This window comes from Aulonocara stuartgranti (assembly GCF_965226115.1).
Source record: "Aulonocara stuartgranti genome assembly, chromosome: 17".
In the NCBI taxonomy this organism is placed as follows: Eukaryota; Metazoa; Chordata; class Actinopteri; order Cichliformes; family Cichlidae; genus Aulonocara; species Aulonocara stuartgranti.
The window spans coordinates 18,533,786-18,547,478 of record NC_138953.1 but is presented as its reverse complement, the minus strand read 5'-3'; positions in this window follow the sequence as shown (position 1 = coordinate 18,547,478).

Genomic DNA, 13,693 nt, shown 5'->3' with positions numbered 1-13,693 from the left:
TATAAACTGAACAGTACACTGTGGTCAAGGCGAGCGAAAAATTCTTACAATGCTACTAACGAAGGCGTAACAGGAGGTAAGCCTCTCACACTGAGCTGTAAGCATGCAAATGCAAATAGACGACCACACTTGGATGAATGATTAGATTTTGAGATGTGTGTCATTTATTATTTTACTATAGAATAAGAATTTAGTTCTTCTATTGGCTGTATTTATTGGTCATATAATTTTTTACACAGTTAGAAAGCAAAACTTCCCAGTCTCTTCCTCACAGTGACCAGTAACAGTTTTTTGATTTACAACCCTAACCCCCTAACCCTAACCCTGTGCTGATACATAAGCAGGTACCTGAGGTCAAGGTATCAATACTGTACAGAAAAAATTGGATAAGAGTGCCACTGGTACCTTTGAGGTTTTTGTACCTGAGTGGTTGAGCAAATACAGTATTTTCTGAGTGCAGACGGTGCTGGGGGAACCGTGGTTTAAGGCTGAAATCATCAACTGATTAATCAATTACTGGATTGACGGAGACATAATGAGAAGCTATTTTCTCAAAATCTCATTTTTGATAGAATGAGAAACGCTTTTGTCTGCTTTGAGTACATGTGCACATTTTTTTTTAAAAATAAACTACAGTCGTATTCACCTGGGACCAGCATTACGTGGTGACCTAGAGTAATTTATGAAAATTGTGCAGGTCATCTGTGATCTAGATCTTGTGCAAACCTGCCATGTCTATAATGTGCGAAGTCAAAAGGCCACTGCAAATTACTTTCCATATTTCACCAAACACAGAGGTCCTTTCTTCTGCCCCTTTCCTGCCTGAGAACAACAGAAGCTGTGTTGACATTTACAGCTTCTGCTACATTACACTGTTTTGAGCGCAAATTTGGGAGGAATTGTGTCGCTCCCATCAAGGTGACTGTTAATAGAAAGCGAGCTAATCAAGTTCAGGTCTGTCAAACAAGTAAACTCTCAGAGGATAAACAAGCACAGCAACAACAGTTTTATGTGGCAGTCTGCTAACATTAACCATAAGTTGGTAGCAGATGTCTGTAAATTCGACCAAACTTTGCCCAGTTTGAATGTACAGCAACAAACAGATGTAGGTGGTTAATTTAAAATCACACCAAGTATCTCAGTTACATGAATTCTATACAAATACGTTTATGTATTTTAGTTTTATGCCTTTTATCAAGAAACTCATCACCCAAACATCCTGAAAAACTGAGCTTAACAAAGCTTTCAAACTAGCATCATGTTCATATACAGTGTACATCCATGAACATAGAGCATTTAATAACATTTTACAGATGCCTTCAGACCATGTTGCACCTATTTTTTATGTCATACGTCTTAGTCAGTATAAAAAAGCCGCCTCTGGAAGTTTTTAAAAATACGAATTGAGCATTTTGTCCCTTTGTCATGTTAGTTTCAACAGTTGTTTGAAATATGAAATCGTGATACAAACACCTCCCACTAAGAATAATGCATAACAGTATTTACTTTCATTTTTATAACACACTTCAATGCTAACAGTCTTTTTACAACCCTTACACATTAGTAAAAATCTGGATCAGTCGGTTAGTTTGGCTATATTAACCTGTTAGATGATGAGTCGGAGGGAAGTTTGAAACAACATGTGGCTAAAGCTTCCTGTTAGCATCTATGCTGACATAACTCTCATTTTTGTCACGTCAGGGTTCTGAGAAACTAGCAAAAGCAGAGCGTTTGAAAGAAGAAAGGAGGTCCTGAAGCAATTTAAAAATGAGTGTTTCTCACATTAAATCATGCAAACCTGTAAACAGTATTCAGCGATTAACAAAAAAATAATATTCTGTAAAGGGCTATTTTACCATAATCTGCAGTCAGGTTCTTCAAAAAGATACATATTGTTAGAGAGCAGCAATAAAATTAACTGCCTGATAATTTGACTGAACAAACAGTTAATTGAGTGTAGCTGATGAGGTCAATGTAATGTATGGGTTCAATTGAGGAAATGAAATAGGTGAAGTAAGTTGAGTGCACAAGCAAAACCATTACAGGGAATCATTTCACATTTTTCCAGCTGACTCGAGGAATAACACCGCCAGGCTTATTAATAAACGCTGCGTTCTCTGACTTCCATCTGAACCTACCAAATGTCAAATGTACTGCTCATCTTCCCCATTCATCTTCCTCCTCGTGGCCTTCAGCCGTGGAAAAGAAACGACACCGACACTTACCCAGGATCCCTCTCACACCACCATGCAACATGGCAAGACTCAGACATCAGAGGCTCTGGAAGAACTGACATGTTCATGGAGCAACAGATTAACAACAGTAAAAAATCCGCAAAGATGAAAATACATTGCTTGATGATCAAGTAGAAAGAGAAGCCAAAGTGTTTGGATAGAAACATGAAGAAAACAGAAAACTAAGCTGAAGAGTGAAACAACAATTATGAAATAACATGAGAAGTGTATGTTCTGCTTAATGTGGCTTCATTTAGATCGTTTCCTCTCTCTGAACAGATGAAAATGAAGCCATAAAACGTCTCCACATGCACACCAGTTCTGTTTATTGATTGTAAAGCTGCGAATCACACATAAGACTGAATATTAGTGCATATCCTGTATCCTTCTAATGAAGCTCACTTTGAGGCTTCAAAGTTAACTAACTTCCAGACACTTTGTATTAACTCGTGTCTTTGAATAAAAGTCTTTGAAGATAAAGCAGAAACAGAGTTTATCATTAAAAGATGTAAGGGGCTAATTGTGATAAATATATTTTTTTAAAAAAATCTGATTATTCAGAGATCAAGTTATAGCAGTGCTGTACATCTGAGATTTTTAGACAAACTTAAATCAGAACGTGGTCTATCATATTTAAACAGACACCACCAACTTTATCTTGGTAGTGTCAATAATTTCACTCACAAATATCACTTATTGTCAATATTGGTGTTAATACACCTCGCTACATTAATTCATACTTGTTATTAATGTCTGGCTTTCTTCCACAGCATGTCTTTTGTCCCATCTTCCTTCTCTCACCCCAACCAATCGCAGCCGTGGCTGCCCATCCCTGAGCCTGGTTCTGCTGGAGGTTTCTTCCTGTTAAAAGCAAGTTTTTCCTTCCCACTGTTGCCAAAGTGCTTGCTCATAGGGGTCATATGATTGTTAGGTTTTTCCTCTGTATGTATTATTGTAGGGTCTACCTTACAATATAAATTGCCTTAAGGTGACTGTTGTTTTGATTTGGCACTGTATAAATAAAATTCACTTGAATTAAATAATTCATGTAGAACTGGATAGCATATTTTAATAGAGAGAAAAAACAAGTTTCATCTGAGTATTGTCCAGGGGTTCATATTGAAACTGGTTATATTAATGAGGCACGCTCGTCTGAAATGTGCATCTACTTCAGGGTCAACTGCTTTAAGTTACTGGAGCAGGTCAGGAGCAGCTCATCTATAGTCTAAAAGCTACTGCATGTTAATGTTCTGTGTAAAGCACTCTGAGTTGCACTGGTGTTCATGGATAATATAAAAAATAAATTTGCCTTTATAGCAGAAACAAGATGTTATTTGATGTTCCAGAGGAAGTGATGGCTTAGAGACCGGCAGTTTGCACTGACCCCATGTGAGGTGAGCACAACAAATATGTTTTTTTAAACTGTGTCTAGGTAAATAATATATAAAGTCAGATATCCACGATCCTGGGATGAGAAGCAGATGGGAGGGACTGACTTTATCTCCAAAATAAGACATGAAATGCAAGAACTTAAAAGTGGATTTACAGTATTGCTAAACTCTCATATAGTATTGTGATTTTTATTATAATCTCACCATGATTTGGCAGAAAAAGACACCAAAAACAAACCAACCAAAAGCCAAGAGAACATGTGAGATGATGCTGGTGATGATGGCGCTTTGTTTTTTTGCAGACTGCAAACAGCTTTGTGCGGACCTGACAGCGGTTTTTCTTTTCGTATAAGTGTTTTTGACAAAGAATTTTTACACAATCTGTCATTTTCATCTCCTTGACAATAAAAACATGTTGATCCACAGAAGTGGTTATGAGTGAATGTGTGGCATTAAGGTTCTTCTTTCTCTTCCCAGAATCCTTTCCCCCCTGAGTCAGTGGGTATATATTACTATCCTGATCCTCCCTGTCAGTTCTCATGTGTTCCCCAGTATGATTTCACTTTGAGAGTATAATGTGATTCAGTTCCTCTCTGTGCACAATAAAGGCGGGCAGTTTTTAAAATGAAAACATAATGAAGAAGACAAGAAACCACCTCCATCCTGCACAATCGCAACAGAGTTAAAGGCTGTATCCAAATACACAACATGCCTTCTTCACCACCAACATTTACATGGAAGGAAACCTCTTTCATGATACGCTTAAAGACCTGGAGCTGCCGGCTGCAGCATGTGGGGTCTTTATGTTGCTCTGAACATGCAAATGAGCAGCAGGATTACAACACAGAACAAAAAGCCCACAAACACTTCCAAGCTGTTTTCTTTATATAAAAAGATAACAGGCTGAAAGCGTAATAAAATAATAAAAATGTTATTTACAAATGAAATGTCTCCAAGGACTGAAGGCAGGTAACAGTTTCAGTCTGCTGGTATGTACAGACTCCAATGTTCAGTCATCTCAGAGTTTTTACATTTAAATATAGACGTATATGTTTGTGATTATTTCAGATATATCAATGCTACATTAGGTTAGGTATGTTAGAAAAGTTTGAGTTTATTATAAACAGAATAGTACGTGGTTGCTTATTATCTGCAGATAGCGAGGAGCATAGTTTGGTGATGGCAGAAGGATGTGAATAGGTTGACTTTCGAGGTTTTTACACCAACCAGGACTTGACTTGAACCACGGGAGACAACTGGCAACAAAAAAAAAGCTAAACTAGTTTTTCACTTTCATTTGTTGGTTAGGTTTGAGACAAATATACATGTTTAGGCTGAGTTACTTAAAACTACTTGGTTAGATTTAGGTACTAAAACCCACTCTATAAGATTTGGCCGTTAAACACTACCTGATTTACGACACTTGGATAAGCGGTTAGCATTACCTTTAACAGGTAATGTTAAAGGTAATGCTAACATTACCTTTAACATTACTCACTAATTCCAAAACCTTGGAAATGAGGGCACAGATTGCAAAGGACACCTCATGTATAAATAAGTCATGCCAGTGGCCTTGACAGTATTACTCATCAGGAATGAATTGGTCTATACAAAAAGGGAAAATATTTCAAGGCCCTGTAGGTAGGGCTTCAGAGGACCATACAAGGATATCCATTCCACGTGACATGATGATGATCCAAGAGTTGAAAAAATGATGTTTAAAGCTGTCTGGTACATGTATTTTCTTTTTAATATGGATTTTGGACACTGTAGAAAAAAATTGAGTCATCTATTTTTTTTTTCAGAATTTTGAGAGAAAAAAGGTCAGAACATTCCCCTCTCCCCCAACTTTTTTTTAAATGGCCCTGTTCCAGATTTGTTCTATAGTTTAGACAATTATTTAATATAAAAATTTGCCACGGAAGAGGAGATAAACATCAGGAGCTCAGGAAAAGCAGAACAGGACAGCTTTACTTTACTTTACAGAATACAGAATATAACTATATGCTGATGATGTTTTATTGCACCTTAACGATTCTTATACATGCATTTCCCAAGTTCATAAAGACTATACAAAAAACAAATTAAAACAAATAACTAGATTAAGTTTTATTTTTATTTACGACAAAAAAAAATTTAGATTCTGTGTGAAGGCAGTCTGTATGTACATATATGCTAGATGATATTAAAAACCACCACAACATATATTTTCAGTTGGCTTTATACTTATTAATTTGATAGTCTAAACAGGTAACTTCAACGTTAACTGTTACTTAATGTCATAATTTTAGGTTTGAGTTAAGTTTTCTCACAACCCCAGTGATCTTGTGTATGTTTCTTTCAGCCTTGCCCAAGCTGTAACCACAGGCTAAGAGCCTGATTTTGGCCCTGCTGTTGGCAGAGTTGCAGATTTGTGGCCACAAAAAAAAAATGCCCTTAGAAATGCATGCTCTTTGTCAACTCAGCTCCTCTGCAATGTTTACTGTGTGATGAGCTGTTTTTCTTGTGGCCGCCTTGCAGTTGTTTCCATGTGCAAAGGTGTCCTCGGAGATTAAACTTGAAGCCCACGGATCGGTAATTCCAGCCGCATTTCTTCCACTGCAGCACGGGCACACGGCAGGCGAGCTGCTGCAGAGGATGGCGCCAGCAAGATCCTATTTTTCCAGTTAGGAGTGGGTGATTGTGAAGGCCAGAAAACAGATATATGTTCACGGAGCTGACGGAAGCTGCGTCAGAGCCAGGCCATGAGGAGATGGTTGTGTTTTTTGAGAAGGCAGAGGATGGAGAGCGTGGCAGCACCGGGCAGCCAGTAAAATGTATAACTCTGCTGCAGTGGAGCCGTCTGCCTGGCTTCACTTAACTTCAATTTCCAAGTTGACTTTCCGCCACACGAAGCAAATCAGACAAGCTAACGGTGCTATAAATAGCTCTATAAAATACTGCTGCTAATAACAGAGTGCAGCACACATGAGTTTCCATTTGTTGTGATTTGGATGCAGCATCATCACTAAAGGAGCTCAAGCTTCATTAATGGAGCAGCAGGATTAAACAGCTTATTTCATTTCTGTTCAGGTTTCAAGACCGATGGAAAACATGGAACAAACACAGCAGAGTGAAGATGTTCAAGCTGCATAGTGTGACTTCATTAGAAAAAGCTGGATGTCCCCAGTGTAGTAGCTCATCAGGCTCACAGTCTGTCACACTTTACAGCTTACTGCCCGTAAACCGTGAATGCAGTTCGAGTGAAGACCCATTCACCTATTCTGTTTTGTAAGGCTACATCCACACGTACACTGATATGTTTCAAAACTGACTTTTTCCTAGTCTGTTTTGAAAAATGATCTCTTCCTACACGATATAACTGTAAACGTGTCGGATCATCAAAAGCCCAAAGACAATAACATGTTAGAAAAAGGAGATAAAGTGGAAACCTTTGATGCTGTGAGACAAAATCTCAGTTTTTCTCGTCCACATTTAAAAGCAGAGTTTTTCATCCTGGCAGTTTTATTAAAGCTCCATTTTCAGTGATCTGAAATGCCATTCACGTGGGCAAAAGGCCAAAACAGCTAGTTCACTAAAATATCTGCGTGTGTGTGGGCGTGGTCTCAGGTTGATTAAATTCTGACTGTAGTCCTGGACCAGTAGTGACAGTTGTGATCTGTAAGTGTATGGGCAGACACCTCGATGTGCTGCAAGCTCACTGGGTCGGGGGATGAGCTGAAAATATAAAAGGTCCGACTTCCACCGAACTCTATATTTCTTGTTCTTATTTCATAAAGCCTGATATTTTTAGAGTTGTTTTCTTTTACTTTTTAATAAATTTTTTTTTTAGCTTTTGTGGGTCATGACTAATTTTGGAGATTTTGGTTTTTTTTCTGGTAATTAGTAGAGTGTTGTTCTCTCTGAGCTGTAACAAATGGGTTTTATAAAGTGGTGAAACTGACTTTTCTAACTTGTCATTAGTGAGTGGAAATTCGTGTTAGGCTGCCTCATAAAGACTTTGGACATCCACATTACAGCCTGGTACAGGCTGACCTGCTCTGAAGTGGAGGGCTTTGGGCTCTGGGTAACAACTGGGGGTAAAGCCCCCGGGCCGCCCGGGCTGATTGGATAATGCTGTAATAAGACAGCAGGCTGAGAGTCATGGTGGAAGAGCACCGCAAGCGGACTGATCTCAGCCCAGCCACCGCCGTGGTTTTGTGTGTTCACAGCTCCAGCACTCACTGGGTTTCTGTTTGGGCTTTTCCCGCTGTAGGCGTATCGCTCTGACGCAGGGTTCCCCTCCTCCCGCTCTGTGGATCTCCTCCAGTCCATGAAACGTCAAACACCTCCAAAGTTAGAAAGAGCTTTCTATTCTGGGAGCTGCTCTCTGTGTCATTTCTCCTTTTTTTTAGCGTTTCCAAACATTTAGAGCAGCGGCAAAATAAAGAGAGTGAACGCTGCTATTACTCCGCTGCTCTGTTGTGGGCAGTGATGGACACACAAGCTTCGCAAATAGTCTCTGAAATATGCTCTTCATTACAGAGACAGAGCTGGACAGGAGGGTTGAATTTTCAAAGTCAGCAGCTGCTTCAAGTTCATTAAGTTCCCTAAAAAACCTGAAAATATAAAACAGAGTCCCCCAAATTTACAGGTCTCACTTTGTGAAAGAGAAACTCTGGTTATGAAGATGGTTTTCATCTGTTTGACATGAAATTTTAAAGGGTAAAAACATCCACATGTGGAGGCTGGAGGACATTTGTAAGTAATGAATTATAATTGGAAGCATATTCCATGTCACCACTGATTTAATTTTTTATTTTGTCCCTCTGGAAACCAAGAAAACAAAGTTTTAAGAAATTTTTTTTTATTAAGAGAAAAATATTTCAGTCTAGTTTTGGTAGTTCAGGGGCCCCTTTTAATAATTGTTGATAATCAGCATTAATTTATCAGTTGCTGGTGTGAAACAAACTCAGGCTCAAGATCAACAGAAAGACCGACTCACTGTCACGGCTGGCGGAGGGAGCCGTGTGGTGTGGAGGAAAAGGAGGACCCAAGATGCAGCGAACTGATGACAGAGTGATGTTTATTTACAAGGTGGTGGTGGTGGCAAAAACAGGCAACTCAACATGAGCAATTACAAACCTAAACTGGGAGAAACTAAAGACAAACCTGAGACCATACAAAAGGGGTGCGGGGCAGAGAGACGCAGAGACAGGAACGAAACACCATAGAATGCAAAGCTACACGGAGGAACGCAGTGATACATGGATGAACGCAGACGAGCCGACGAGGAGCACAGGCAGACACCAACTATAAATACACACACCAGGTAATGAGGAAATGGCACACAGGAGGGGACACAGCTGGAACTTAATGGGCATAACGAGACACAGACCTACAAAGTAAAACAGGAAATCTAGAACCCGAACCGGACACAAGGGGGGAGGACACAGAATAACTAGAACAGAGGGAAATAGTCACAAAACACAAAACGCTGGGTCAACGACCCAGGACCATGACACTCCTTTAAAAAGACCTGTTAAAAGTCCTCTCCATGCTACCAGCACACACATTAGCTGATACTTTGGGTTTGGACCATTGGTTGGACCAATAGAGGGTTCTGGACTTTGTTTCTGTTCGTTTGTCTGGTCACATATAGTCAGTATGTGACTGACATTAAGAAAAACTTGGTCAGGACTTTAAACCGGGACAGAAAAGCACATGCAGAACACGTAGCAGAGTTTAATTTACACCAAGTAGTTTCCATCCATCTCCAGAGCCTGTCACTCATTATGCAACACACCTGCACGCTGAGCTCAGCTCAACAATGCACAACAGTCTGCAGCTGCCACGGTCAATCACAGACCTCAGCATTCACCTGGGCTGCAGAAACAGACGTCGCACAGCCTATTAATGACCTTTCATCGATCATTACCCAGAAAATAATCTGAGGAGTTGCTTGTGTTCAAGTAAATGAGTCGTAGCAGGGGGCTGTTTGTCTGGGCGCCCAACTAGCATGAGCTCATTCGCACAATGTCGGCCTTGTCGCTTCTCACAGCCTGAGTGGGCTTCACCATAATGTGCTGACATGGACTGTGCTTCTTAGTCAGGTTCATACGGCACAATTAGACTATATATAATATATAAACTTTGTCAATATGTAAACTTACACAGTATCAAATACAGAGCTTGTTTTTTATATGCAACATAATATATTTGTATGTACACGTCATCACATATGCATTCTTCTGTTGTTTATCTTAGTTTTGGAGCATTAGAGCTTCATTTTCCCTAAATTCTCCTAAATGTAGAATTAGAGGAAGTGGCGGCAGTTTTCTGGAAGTAACCATATTGCCACTGGTGAAGGGGCCATTCCACCTAATAATTTTTTATGTATGTGGGTAGAGATCAGCCACATGTGCTCGATATTGTCACAGTTATTTATTGTCAGCAGATTAGACATATGACCGTCTGGACAGCTAAATAACAACAGCTGGTTATAAGCTAATGCTGACCCAGCTAATGTTAGGCCGAGTATCCTAAAAATCAGTTTTCCTCTGATGAGCAGTTTGACTACATTCTCACGATTCACTAAAAGTTCAACAATGTTAGATCCACTGCAGAGTTTTGCTAACACCAGCTAACAGAAACAGTGCTTTCAAACAGAGAAACTTGGTATTGTACCATATAATAACTCACCTAAGTATCATCAGTCATAAGTGAGCTTCACCAACTTATCGACTCCTTTCACACCCTCTTTAATATATTTATTTAAGACTAAATACATGTGGACACTAGCTGATGTAAACAGCCTGTGCACACTACAGATAAACAGCAGCCAGAGTTTTTGAGGCGACTCAGGCGTAAAACTGTAAAATGTCACAAATTATTTGACAAATCTACTTTGAATTCCTGATTTTTTGTGCTGATATTATTGAAATATATTTAGAAATAAGTGTAACAAAAATTAATCTTTTACACGTACAGTAGTAGAAACACACCAGCCGTGTATAGCAGCGGTCCCCAACCCCCGGGCCTCGGACCGGTACCGGTCCGTGAGTCGTTTGGTACCAGGCCACTACAGTTGAGGCTCAGGTGTGAAATGTATGGTTTTCAGGGTTTTTATCGGTTTTCAGCGTTATTTTGTTATCGTTTTTATCGTTAACTCGGTTTTCCTGGGTCTTTTCACATGTGTTATGAATAAATCTAATTTTTTTCTGTACCGGTTGTTAGGTTTTGTATTGTTGATTGTCATTTATGCTTAGAAATATTTAACCATATATGCTTAGAGGTGTATAATCAATTGTGTAGTGATAGACTGTGTGATCTTTAGCAGGCTACAAAGGCTTGGTGTGTATTCCACACTAGAATGCACACCTACATCCTGGGAGCATGGGAAGCGGTCGTACCTTGTCTTATTGTTTTATGGTAGGATTAACGTAGCTACGTCTGTTCTAGTCTAAGTGCTTTTTGTATAGATGAACTGCTGGACTTCCTCACCATGTTATCTAGGGTGAACCATCTAGGGTGAGGGGAAGACTACCCTCTTCCTGACCAAGGATGTTTGCTTTTGTGCTTTCATGTTATGTGACCCTTGGATCAGCAGACACACACACACACACACACACACACACACACACACACACACGGTACTCTTTGTGTGTATGTAGACGTCATACGTTAATGAACCTATGCATATTCATGTAACCACAATAAAAGGAGTGCTATGGGGAACCTGGCTGAGAGTCTGACGGAGGTCAAGTGGTGGAACGACACTTGGCTCCAGGCAGGTCTCCCTCATGCATGAGTAAACCAGAGAACTTTGCCTACTTCGTGTCTTGCTCGCTGTGTAGTTATACTGTATCGTCCTCAACGTTCCAGCGAATAGGTTCAAGCTACAAACCTATCACCGGTACTAGTTTTATTTTGTCGTATTTATCCGCGACACCTTAAAGGCTGGTCCGTGAAAATAAGGTCAGGCATAAACCGGTCCATGGCGCAAAAAAGGTTGGGGACCGCTAGTGTATAGTATGACATACAGCCACTATTTAATGTTTGTGATCTCTCTCAGCTGACTAAAACATGTTTGTGCTATAAAAGCTGCTGTAGTTTATAAACTTCAGTTTGAAGGAGTAAAAAACCATAACTCACTTCAATCTACATTTACACACCATACCTTTAAAGATATCCTAAGTCAACCTCCAGGCTCAAAAGTGAACGTGTAGTTCCTCTAACATCCAGCAGAGACAGCAGTGAGTCAGTCCCCATAGACTCCTATGTCAAACTTTGACAGCAGAAATAAACATGTTTACAAAAACTGCTTTTAACATCTCTAAGATAATATCCCCCTCCATTAAAACTGTAACAAGGTTGTAACTCACCTGTTTAAATTAAGACTAATTACTTGCATAATTAGGGGTGCGGCCTCTTTGGCACGGAGACACAGAGTACCTTAGTCCATCTCTTACAGTCTATAGTGCTGCCCCTCAGCAGGTTTCCAACAGTGGGATTTCATGGAGAGGAGACAGGAATTGTAAATAAGCAGAAGAGCTCACCTTTAAACTAATTTAAACTTTTTACTGATGAGAAGTGAGTGGGGCAGTTGCAGAAAAAAGTTAGATGAGAAAATAAATTCAAAGCCATGATCACATGGTTTTACATTCACAGTAAAATGTTGTAGATTGTAGATTGTAATTTTTTGAACACTGGTGGAAATGTAATATTATCCTTCTTTCATCTGCTGTCCATCTCACCGTATCCTAGCATCCTCCTCTGTAACACCAACGCTCTGCATGTTATCCGGTCGTTAAGTCTGACGTCACTAGCTGTGTCTGGGCCTAAACTCCGCTGCAGGTCCATATATCAAATGATCACTATGGCATTACTGAGAGTTGAAAAACTGTCTAAAGTCTTTCATCTTTAATAAAATGATCAGCGTTCTGCTCTACCAGGTGTAACAATTGAGTTTAACGTTCAGGCATCCATGAAAACGGAATTTATGACATTTAACGGAGTTAGAAGTTAGCAGGAAGTTAGCTCGCTAGCTTCTATCTAAATACAATATATCATGTGCTGACTGCGGGGTTTTGGAAACAAATTAAAACGTACAGCTCTGTTATCACTTCCAACATAAATGAAGATAGAAAACTAAACAGCAGTGACATTTGTAGGTAGGGTTGCCAACCGTCCCTTAAAAAACGGAATCGTCCCGTATTTCGAAACAAAAGTACACGTCCCGTATTGAGCTAATAAGGGACGCACTTTGTCCCGTAATACAGTGAGAATCAAAAGTAGTCTATAAATGTTTATGGAATTAACACTTTGTTTGAAAACATAATTCCCAGCCTCTCTCCTGCTTTGTGACCAATGAGCTGACAGCACACTTATGACAATTCGAGTATGACAATTCAGATTACCGCTCATCTCATTGGTCGAGTAAAGGTCGCTTACGGAGAAAATACCGGAAGACAACAGATGACCACAACAAGAAGCATGGCCAACAGGGAAACAAACTGCGGTGCAAGTCTCGGATGGCAGTACACCTAAAGCTGGGCAGACACTGTGCGATTTTTTTCAGTCACGTTATTCAGCTCCTGCTCAAACTGCACGATTGACTCGCAGGGGTTAGAAGTTCATAGGTCACGATGCAGGGTCTCTCACACTATACCACCCGATGCTCTGATGCGACCTGAGTTCTCACACTGTGCCTCCATAACATGAAGGTTATAACAGAAAATCTGTCGCTCTCTCTCTCTCTCTCTGTCTTTCACTCACACAGACACACCACCACCATCAACTTTGCTAAATTGCTAATGAAAAACATTGATCAGGCAGCTGTGATTGAGCAGCAGTGTAGATCCAACTATTTTCACGGTTGTTGTGGTCGTGATAATTTTGTGATGCCACATGGAAAAGGCTCGGATGAGCTTTCCAAAGTTCTACAAGTTGTGCCTCCATCGCTTGTGTCCAGATCACACGCTGCACAGCCGTGCTGCTCCGTCTTTTTCACCGACGGTTACGTGTTTGCGCGCGAGCAGTGTGAGCAGCTGCGGTGACACCCTCACGAGCGATTGATGATCGGGAGCT